Source organism: Mesoplodon mirus, assembly GCF_964341445.2.
Source record: "Mesoplodon mirus genome assembly, chromosome: 8".
Lineage (NCBI taxonomy): Eukaryota > Metazoa > Chordata > Mammalia > Artiodactyla > Ziphiidae > Mesoplodon > Mesoplodon mirus.
Window position 1 is genome coordinate 35,104,462 of NC_138984.1, and position 10,747 is coordinate 35,115,208.

A 10,747-nucleotide genomic window follows, 5' to 3' on the forward strand; every position below is an offset into this window, starting at 1 on the left:
TTCTGACCACAGTACAATAAAATTAGAAAACGATAATTAGCCAAAAGGAAACCCTGTAAGTTTTTGAACAGAAAAAGGCATTTCTCTCTCTCTCTTCTGCACTCAGCATTTACAGTCCAGTTAACAAGTACTACATAAAAAAAACAACCGGAGTGTGCCATATAGAAACTATCTCACAGCATTCAAAATGCTTTTACAGCTTATTTGGTGTATATATAGACAATCCTTAGAACAAGAAAGGCTAGAGGCATCCCAAAGTTATCATCAAAAAGAACAAGTCAGATTTTACTTAACATGGTTCAAAGGATAGGGTAGAAGGAGTGGGGAGGGGGATGGCAGGTAGAATAAGTTCTTTAGAGTTTGGTGAAAGGATAGTGCCCACCACTTACCAGCCCCACTCAACCTGAACTTCCTAGTTCAGCACCACACACCTCCTCTGAAGTCAAGGGCTTCACCTCACTCAGGGACAAAGGAGTTGCCCAAGCCCAATTCTTTCTCTTTCCTGCTTTCAAACACCCAGTCCTCCAGATTGACCACTATCTCTGTTAGCGCCCTTTCACTCCTACTGTATTCCCTAACTGGGGGAAACTGGCAGCTATGTGTGTTTAGAATGTTTAAGGAATTCCCCTGTTCTTTTACCCCCCTCACTGGCAAATTGTAATTTAATGACTGTCTCTCCTTTTCCACTCCCACAGAATTTCCACAATGGTACAAACTGTCCCCCACCTTCAGAGCCAGAGCAGTTCCAGTTTCATTTCTCTAGTAGTTGCCAGTGATCACTGAAAACACCAAACAAAGCAGATGTAAGTCACCAGGGTTCGTTTCCACTGGCTAATGGAAAGGGTGTCAGGTGCTAGAAGCAGAAACCACTTCAGTTATTTTGAGTAGAAATACATTGAAATAGGTGCTTACAAAACTGCTGTTAAGGGCTGGAGAAATGGGCCCTTGAGTGAGCTTCTGAGAAAGACTCCCAGGGCTCCCAGAAAGATCTTGTCTCAGCCAAGGCAGTGAGGAAGCAGGAGGCCATCACTGGTAGCACAGAGCTCAAGAACACCTCGGGCAGTGACCCCGAGATCAGAGGGCCAACTGCCACCCCATCTGCCTCCACTCCTCCAAAGCTGGTGACTGGACTTCATAATGCTGCTGCCCAAATCCCCACGTCACCACCACCACACTTGCCAGCAGAGAAATGAACAAAAGCAGCCAGCTATTGGCCTCTACCCCACTTGTTTACAAATCTTGCCCAAATGCACCTTAATTCACATCCTGGTTGTAAAGGAGTCTGGGAAAGGCAGTTTGTAGTTTTCTACCCTCCAGACGGAGGTGGGAGTGGGTCCTGGGCACCAACTGACCTTAGCCACCAGAGAAGGATATTCCATGAGAATATTTTTATCTTCTTTGTGGTTAGATCCTCTGCACAGACCCCGGTGCCTGACTCCTAGTAAGCACTCAATGAGTACTTGAATGAACGAATAAATGGAGTTTTGTAAGTCGCTACCAGCTGACGGCCTCACTTCCTTTGCTCCCCAGATGGGACCTAGAGCATGTGCTACAAACCCTCTTCTGGCCAGCACCTCAATCCTTTTTTGCCCTTTTACCGCCTGACTGCCAGCTCTGCAACACCTTGGTGTGCCAGAACTTTCCAGTTTGAGCACTGAATGTCCCATATTCCAGGAAGCTCCTCAGTCCCGGGCAAACTGGGATGATCACCTCCACATCCCATCCTCAGATGGTGAGCCTCCACCACTCATACATGTAGAGGAGAAGTCGTGCTGAACGGAGGGGAAAGATCAACCCACACGCTTGTAGTCTTCAACCTCAGCTGGCCCCTTACTGCTGCTCGGCATGCTATTCCAGGACTGCGGTCAGCTCCTTTCAACACCCTCTCACAGCTTTCTTCCATCCTACCACCACACACTGGGGCCACTTTTCATCGATGAGCTTGCCACTGATCAAGAGTGAGCTCCGGCAGCCTGCTCCCGTCCCCTGCTGTCCCTCGTCCTCCAGGGCCATCCACTTCCCGTGCCCTCCTGTCTCCATAAGCCCCTGCACTTAAACTTTCATCAACCTCTCTCCACCTTCAGGGACTCCTCCCCTCAGCTTGTAAACATGTTCAGTCTCTTCCATCTTAAAAATAAAGACAACAAAAAACCCCTTCAGCCTGAGATCCCCTAGACCAACCAGCCTTTCACTCTCTTTCTTTCATGTGAAGCTAGAATTTCAGAAAGGCAGACTGTAATGTGTACTTCAGCTCCTTCAGCTTCTCAGTTCCCTCCTCAATATGGCTCCACCTGCATCCTCCCTGCCCCACATCCTTTACACAATGACACTCAGGGCCATATTGGAACCTGAAGCAAAGGAAGAATCAGTAATGCGGATACTGTCTTTATTTAAAATTTTGATATTTTGTTCATCATGCGTCTTTTGCATTCATGTCAATTTTTTCAAAATCTTGCATTAAAATATTAATTTATCTTGATTTTCGCACCCCCTTAAATGTTGTGCCTGAGGTGAGTGCCTCACTCTCCTCACCCTAGTGTCCTCACCTGACAGTGTTCTTCTAGAGGCCTTGGTGACCTCCTAGTGGCCACATCCAAGGTCACATGGAAGTCTTCTTTTACCCAAGCATTCTGACCTGTTCCTTGAAACTCTTCCCCCTTAGCTGATCTCACACCACTGTATTCTACACGGTCCCCCTCTAACCTTCCCTGACTCCTCAGCACCCTTTATGCACCTGCTTCTTTTTTTTTTTTAAATAAATAAATTTATTTATTTATTTTTGGCTGCGTTGGGTCTTTGCTGCTGTGCGCGGGCTTTCTCTAGTTGCGGCGAGCGGGGGTTACTCTTTGTTGCAGCGTGCAGGCTTCTCATTGCTGTGGCTTCTCTTGCTGCAGGGCACAGGCTCTAGGCACGCAGGCTTCAGTAGTTGTGGCATGCGGGCTCAGTAGTTGTGGCTCACGGGCTTAGTTGCTCTGCGGCACGTGGGATCTTCCCGGACCAGGGCTCAAACCCATGTCCCTTCATTGGCAGGCAGATTCTTAACCACTGCACCACGAGGGAAGCCCCTGCACCTGCTTCTTAAATGAGGGTGTGCCCTAGCATCCACCATCTCTCACCCTGGCCTTTCTGTTCCCTCTGCCTATGGCCTCACCATCTCCAAACAGATCTTATCAGAATGAACTTCCTGAAGTTCTTGCCTGAACCAAATCACTTTCCTAAATTCAAACCTTTCAGTGATTCCTCATCTCCCATTGTAGGTTCTGATTTTCTTTGTATTCAAGGCCCCTCCTGGTCTAGCATCTGCATTCAACTCTCATTAACACACACCTTGCACTTTCAGATTCAAACAAACCTCATCAAGGAGTTCTTTCCCGCGCCTCTGCACATTTGCCTGGATTACTCGCTTCCACTTACCTGCCTGGCAAAACTCTACTCGGTTTGCAGGGCCAGCTGAAGTGTCTCCTAAGTGTAAAGCTTTCCTGGGAAGAACTCATCTAGACTTGGTTAGTAGCTCCTTTGTTCCACCACCATATTGTGTACCTAGCTCCGTGGCACCCAACATAGCTCCAATAGGTGACAGTAAAATGTGGTTAAATCAGGCTTTTCAGCCTTTCTCAGAGAATGTCAACTTTGCCTCCAACCATCTGGTATTGAAAACACATAACGTTCCCAGTAGATAGCTGCCAGCATGACTGGTCCCCATCATACTTAAACCTATCCAAGGACAGACATACTTAATATTCCATTCTTTGTACTGCTCTGGTCATGGCATGCCTGAAAGCAGGTCATGTTCACTGAGCCACAGCCTGCAAGCAAATGTAATTTCCCAGCAACGTTACAAAACTGAGCCACAGTGGGGAGAAGCCTGCCTTGCCAGCTGCAGAAAGCAGCATGCAAACCTGAACGTTCAGGTGTCCGGAAATCCCCACTGAGATATGAAGTTGAAGGCCCCGAGGGAGTCACTCAGAAGTTTCTAAAATGGTAAAGGAGAAGGGGTTACATGATCCTGGGCAAAAAGAATGTGACCACGTCTTAGGAGTTCAGTGCATCCCTGAACATAACAGGACCCACCTTCCTCCTCCTCCATCCGTGTACAGGAACCTGTGGGTGTGGGCTCTGTGTGTAGCAATTCGAGCAGCTAATATAATGAACCCATCTTTACTACATCTGTAGGCATTTTAACCCTAAGATAGTGCACAAAGTGCCACTTTGTGCCCTTTTCCCCCAATATTTAAAATGAGGTATTTAGTAATAGATCATCATGTGGGTTCTGATTTCTGCAATGCTGCAGAAACATAGTCTAGAAGACCATGTACTGAGGCTGAAGCATAAACACATTCCAATTTGAGATTATTTAATGCATAGTTTTTAATTTAATATTTTTTTAATTTAATATTTAATAATTTTAATGCACACTTTTAGCTACTGATACATAATGTATCAACAGCTAAAAGTATGCATTAGAAAATTGTTTGGCTTCCCAAGCACTGCATTTCAATTATAACAAATTGCCCACAAACTGTAGATGATCCCAATTATAAAATGGCATAAAATTAGAAGGTATATTTTATAAAGTTCTTTGATGAGGCTCAGCCCCATGACTCTCAGGGAAACTCCTACAAATTTCAACATAACATTACCTCAAATAACTTCCCTGGTTCGTAACAGCTGCATACGGGTTGCAGAAAATGAAGGAATGAAAGAACCCCAGAAGGAGAAAAGATCAAGATTGAAAGGAGATCATGAATCATCTAGTTGGATACAGACAGGTGAGCAGAGTCACTAGAGAAATCCATTTCATGCAGTGGCCCACCCCTCCCGAATCAAAGTTATTTTCACTAGGGCAAACTTCTCATACAGAGCCCAAACCCCTCAGAGTACCTCCCCTCCTCCGCCCAACCCATAATCTAATTCAAGACACTTATCTCAGTGTTCCCTGGACAGTGTTTTTCTGTCCCAACATCGTTGCTCAAGCACTTGCCTCCAGTTGGAAAGCCCCTTCCCTCTTTTCAGTCCCTGCCTGTTGAAATTCTATACCATCTTTCAAGGCATCTCTTCCTAAAGTTGTCTTGATTCCTAAATCAGGTCATCTCCTCCTGCTTCATAGCACTGTTTTCACTTTCTTCTTGAGTACTATCATATATGGTAAGCTCCCACTCATCTGCATTAGGCTGTGGTGGGTGCTGACCACGATCACCAAGCTCACCCTCCTAGGCCTTGAACAGACTGGTCATCATTACAGAGCTCCAGCAGGCCTGTACTTGTGTAATGCCTACTCATCCTTTCATAATCTACAATGAATATGGAGGAGTAAGAACCATACTTGGAACTTGGTTGTTAGATCCAGGAGACAAAGCCCGTGAAAGGAAGTTTTGGCAATTCTATGGGGGTAACAATGCTGTTGTTGAAAAGCTGGGTGACGCACCATGCAGGGCTTCCTGGGAGCAGGCAGGACCTCATCATGAACAGACAGAATACAATGTCTCCAGCCAAGCTCACCAGACATCCCCTGGCCTTTTAGCAAAAGGTACATCTCCCCAGTACATCTGGCTAAAAATGTATCCTTTGCACTTATCACAAGTTCTAAAACTCTAAGATTTATGGGTGAGAGTTTTCATTTTGCCAAACCTCCAGGCCAGTCCTCTGTGTGTAGTATGGACTCAAAAGTGCCTAAAATTTAAAGTAGTTTTTCCTCAAGTAGGACAGTCCTCAGACATCCCCATGATTACTGATAGCATCATACAAAATAAGAAAAATAAAAGAGAGCAAACTACATATTTAAAAAAAAATACTTAGACTGTATTCAAGTGCATAAATGTCTGGAAAAGACAATAAACTGCAACTTTGGGTTATCTTAGGGAATGGACCCCTGCAGGCTTTCTTTATTTACTTGGCATGTATTTTAACCCAGATAATTATAATACAATTTGACTGAAAATTTTTTAAGAGAAAAAATATTACAATATAGAGTGTTAAATGCAATCCTATGGTAAGTGCAAAGATAGCCCCTGAGTATAGGGAAGTATAGAGGAAGGGAATCCTCACTTCCTCTATGGATGGTTGTGAAGTCTTTCTCGAGGAGGTGGCAGTAGCCGAATATAAAGGAGAAATAGGTCATTTCAATCATCGTGTTTCTTATGTAACTGATTTACTCTGTAACCTGTTACCACTTCCCCAACCTGGCCCAACCGGTCTCCTCCCATTCTAGACTGTTGATTCTAGACCCTTTTCTAGGCTGCCTTGAATCCAAGTTAACTTTGCAGGTAATTTTGCTGGGTCTCCCCAACCACTCCGTGATTTTTTTCTCTGTGGGGATAAAAAACAAGTTCAGATCCATCTCTATGTTCCCAGCACCCAGAACTCTGCCTGGCCTTGAAGAGTGCAATATATATTTATACTGAATTATACTGAATTAAAGGAAAGGAGGCATTTCAGTCCATAAACACGAGTTTAATTAGCCTTTGGGGTCCTGTAAGGGAGAAATAACCAAAGAGAATTCATTCCTGAGATTGTAAAAAGCGAAAGACACTCCTGGCGACTTGGAGTGCTGTGGGTGAGTCCCAAGGAGGCTCAAGGGCGGGCTGAAAGCGGGAGACTCAAGCCTTTTTTGCCGGGATCAGGGGACAGTGCCCCGACGCCCCCAGAGCTGAGGGCGACGCCAGCAGGGGGCGCAGGTCGGGAGAAAGGGTTCTCCGTCTATTCACCCCCGGGCAGCCGCCTGCTCTTCCCAACGGCTTCCGCCGGGAACCTCGCCCACCCTTGCCGGACACGTTCGTACCTGACGCTCCGGAAAAGCAGAGCACGTGCGTTGGCGTGTCCAATCACGTAAGTTAGTTAGGTGTCTGGCATACATCCGTGCACTTCGATAAGTGGTTATACTTTTGTATACTTTATGGTCCAGTACTGTACAGTAGTACAGTGTCATTATTTCAAGCCCAGGAAGTCCACTCGATGCAAGCCCCTGTGCCAGCTGTTGTAGTGTACTACTGAACTTTTCGAGGTACTATACTGTAAGATTAAAAATGTTTTCTTTATTTTTTGTGTTTTTTTATGTACTATTTATGTGAAAAGTAGTATAAATCTATTACAGTACAGTACTATATACCCAATTGTGTTAGTTGGGTACCTAGGCTAACGCTGGACTTAACCAACGTGCTCCGGTTTGTATGTAGGGGACTTACTTGTACTTGTACTTGTACTTCAGACAGGACCAGGAACTGGAGGAGAGCATCGCAGGCGCCAAGAGGCGGCTTCCAAGGCAGGCATAAAGCCTCTGTGCGCTTCCTCCCAGCAGCCTGCCAGGAAGGCACAGCCCAAACAAAACTTCCTGCTCCAGAACCCTCCGCCCCTACACCTTAAAAACTCCACAGGAGCACACGGGTGTCCCTCCAGAAAGTAAACTCTCCCTTGTGTGGGCAAAGAGCCCACCTGGCATTGCGGGGAATTACTTGCGTCAGGTCAGGAACCAGTGGGCGTGGCCGCTGCGCTCCGCCACCCTACTAAGAGCCGGGCTGGGACCCGCCTGCCCCCAGGGATCAAACCTACTTCCATTTCAGCTGCCAATCGGCCCTTGGCCACCGCTCAGAAAAAACTGCCGCCGACTACCCTCCCGACACTCCAGTCGCGCAAGATTCCCAGCGGGAAGGGGGCAAGGGGCACCCAGCCCCTGCAGGCCTGCAGGTGGATTCACCTTCGAGAGCGGGTGCCAGGTAGTAATACTGTTAAATGAAGTGTAAGTGTCAGTTACAAACAAATGTAAAACAAGAAGTCGTTAGGAAAAGCCATTTTAATCAGGACGTCCAACCCAGAAGCTGTAAGTAAAATAAGTATTACTATTAAAAATGCAACTTCTGTACAGCAGACACATTCAAAAGTCCCTTCCAAACCCGAGTCTCTCTCTCTCTCTCTTTTTTTTTTTTTAATTTTGGGGTTGGCCCAAGTTTTTAGCCTCTCCCCATGAAACTTTTTAACGATTATTTAGGGGAACCACCGGAGGGAAATTACCAAAAATTCAGTTTCCCTTATCTGAAATCTCTTATCTGAAGCAGGTCAAGCCTGCCAGAGACCGGTCTGGTCTTAGTTTTAGATTATCATGGCCTGTCGGTGTCCAACAGTTCCCTACTGGCACTACCTCTCGTTTCGTAAATAAATTTCAAATGTCAACAAATGAAAATATTCGAGAGCTTTAGAGTCCTTGAACTTACTCCTGTTACTTGAACCAAAAATTTGTTCTTAATTTCAATGGTCTTTGTTCTATTGCATTCCGCTGTTAATAATTTAAAAGAATATGCCCTGACCAGACATTCCCCAGACCCTTTGAAGGGAAAAAGGGTGGGGGCGGGGAGGACACGTTTATTTCAAGGCCCTACAAAAAAATCTTTTATCAGTCAGTCATTCCGAACCTTCCCAAGGCAAGCTATTCTTCCAATTTGCCAAAATACGCATCTCACTGCTTTGAGAAATAGCAACCCTGACCTACTTCACCAGAGAGTAAAAATTCTTGTCTCTCCTGTTGCTTCCGTCAAGACACACTACTGCACAAAAAGTCCTAGTTCTCATCAACTTTGCCAAAGGAAGACTGCCAGATCTTTTGAGCAGGTCACCCCCGGAATTGAGCAACCCTCAGGATGTTCTTAGGCAGGTCCCCGGTGTCCTTAGGCAGGATACCGGGGACCTGCCACAAAGCTCACGGCCCGTTTTCTAGTGCTTCAGTTTGGGGCGAGAGTCACCGGGTCTGGGCGATCGGCCGCTCCGACCGCACCGGAATCCCGGAAGACTCAAGCGCCCCTCCAGAGAATCGGGGCGGGGGCGCTCCGGCCCGCCTGGTGCCCGCGGGGCAAATCGGAGATAAGAGATCGGCAGGACTGAGTCACCTGCCAGAAGGCCCACCCCTCCCCTGGCCCCTGCCAGGCACCCCCTGCCCAGGCCGAGTGCAAGGAAGCGCCAGTCGGGGAACGCGAGAGGATGCGGGGCCTGACGTCGGGCGGGGAGCTGGGGAGGGTGGGGAGCTGCGGGGTCCCGCGCGGGCACGTACCGTCCTGCCCGCGGCTAGGCTCTCCTTTGGCTGCGACCCGTCAAGACTTCACTCCTCTGACATTTGAAAATCGCAGGCAAGATGGAGGAAAAGAAACCGAAAGCCTGAAAGCGGATGTGCCTTTGCTGGCCAGTCCCGCATGCGCTCGCCTTGCTCACCTTGGTCTTCTCTCGTATCGTACAAAAGCTTTAACCCTCTAAAAGGTTGATGGTCTGACATTCACTGCGTTAGACCCAGAGACCCCACCCCCACCCCACTCACCAGCCCTTTGAGTTGAAACACTGCCGTGCTGTTCAACAACCCGCCTGCCTGCTGTTTCCTGTTTACACCCGCTCTGACTGGGCTTGCTGTGAACTCTGGGTGGTTGCCTAAGTACGCAGATCTACTTGTCACTCTGGACAGAAATGTGGACAGAACTGTGGACAGAAGTTCTTGTGCCCAAGAGCACAGTGAGGCCAAACAAACGGAAACCTTGGAGTTTGGAACAGAGAAAGGTTTTTTGCAAGGCCATGCAAGAAGAGGAGGTGGCCCGTGCCCTAAAAAAGCCTGGAGCTCCCCAAAGGGTTTCGGCAAAGCACTTTTAAAAGCCAAGTAGTGGGGGGCTTCCCTGGTGGCGCAGTGGTTGAGAGTCCGCCTGCCGATGCAGGGAACACGGGTTTGTGCCCCGGTCCGGGAGGATCCCACATGCCGCGGAGCGGCTGGGCCCTTGAGCCATGGCCGCTGAGCCTGCGCGTCCGGAGCCTGTGCTCTGCAACGGGAGAGGCCACAACAGTCAGAGGCCTGCGTACCGGGGGGGAAAAAAAAAAAAAAAAAAAAGCCAAGTAGGGGGTGGAGGGGGTCGCAGGATACGTGATCAGCTCGTGCACAATTCTCTGATTGGCTGATGGTGAGGTAGTGGGGTGGTGTCACAGGAGTGAACGTGATCAGTCCTTAGGCTTCAGGAGGCCTGGGGCTCTGTGCTCACGGTCGTCAAATAGTTAACATCTTCCTTCTGTTGAAGCGGGCGTGGGGGGGGGGGCGGTTTACATCTGCAAAACAACTCAGGAAATGTGCGTCAAATACTATTATCTAGTACTTCAGAGAGGAGCTATAGCAGAGGACATGGCGGGGGAGGCCTGTCCCACGGGAAGGCCCCCACGGGGTCCTGCTCTTTACTGCACTTCTAGTGTTTGTTACGGATGCCTTGGAAAAATAATAAAGAGCGTGTGTAAAAGCGCTTTATGCTTTATTCCTCGTAACTACTTTCTTGTGATGTTTTTAAAGTTTCTAAGCTTTTCTTAAATATATTTAAACTTACAGGAAAGTTGCAAAAATAATACCAAGAAAAATTCACCACCGCATGACAGCATGAGGAGCTCTGCTGACCCACTCCCTAATGAAACTGATGAAAATTGTTTTAAGACAAGCAAAAACAACCATTTACAGCCTTGGAAATATTCCCCAAAGGGTAAATAAATATCTATTCAAGAAAATCTAGGAAAAATTGGTAAGAAAGGCGAGCATCTGTGGTATTTCAACCAAGCCCTCTTCCTCTCTTTGCCCTCCCAACTGCAAGGCAGAGTCCCCACTCTGTCTTTAAACCGGGAGCACTGGGCCTCCTCTTCCCAGGCTCCCAGTGGGAGGGGCAGATGTCAACAATTCTCACCCTGCCTGGCCCTGGCTACCTGATACTGAGCCTAAGTCCTGTATAAATGTGGTTGAGAGATGGAGGAT

At 47.5% G+C, this 10,747-nt stretch overlaps 1 protein-coding gene across 10 annotated transcripts in view; it reads right to left on the reverse strand.

Annotated features, from left to right (window-relative positions):
* Positions 1–9,799, reverse strand: part of LOC309809248 (CASP8 and FADD-like apoptosis regulator) — a 91,896-nt gene extending 82,097 nt beyond the window's left edge. For 6 of the 10 annotated variants that reach the window (XR_014294832.1, XM_082630231.1, XM_082630230.1 and 3 more), the window contains exon 1: positions 9,035–9,287. The gene's annotated coding sequence lies outside the window, so the exon portion shown is untranslated. The other 4 variants (XM_082630226.1, XM_082630228.1, XM_082630227.1 and 1 more) reach the window with 4 other exon arrangements.
* Positions 9,800–10,747: the final 948 nt, after the last annotated feature.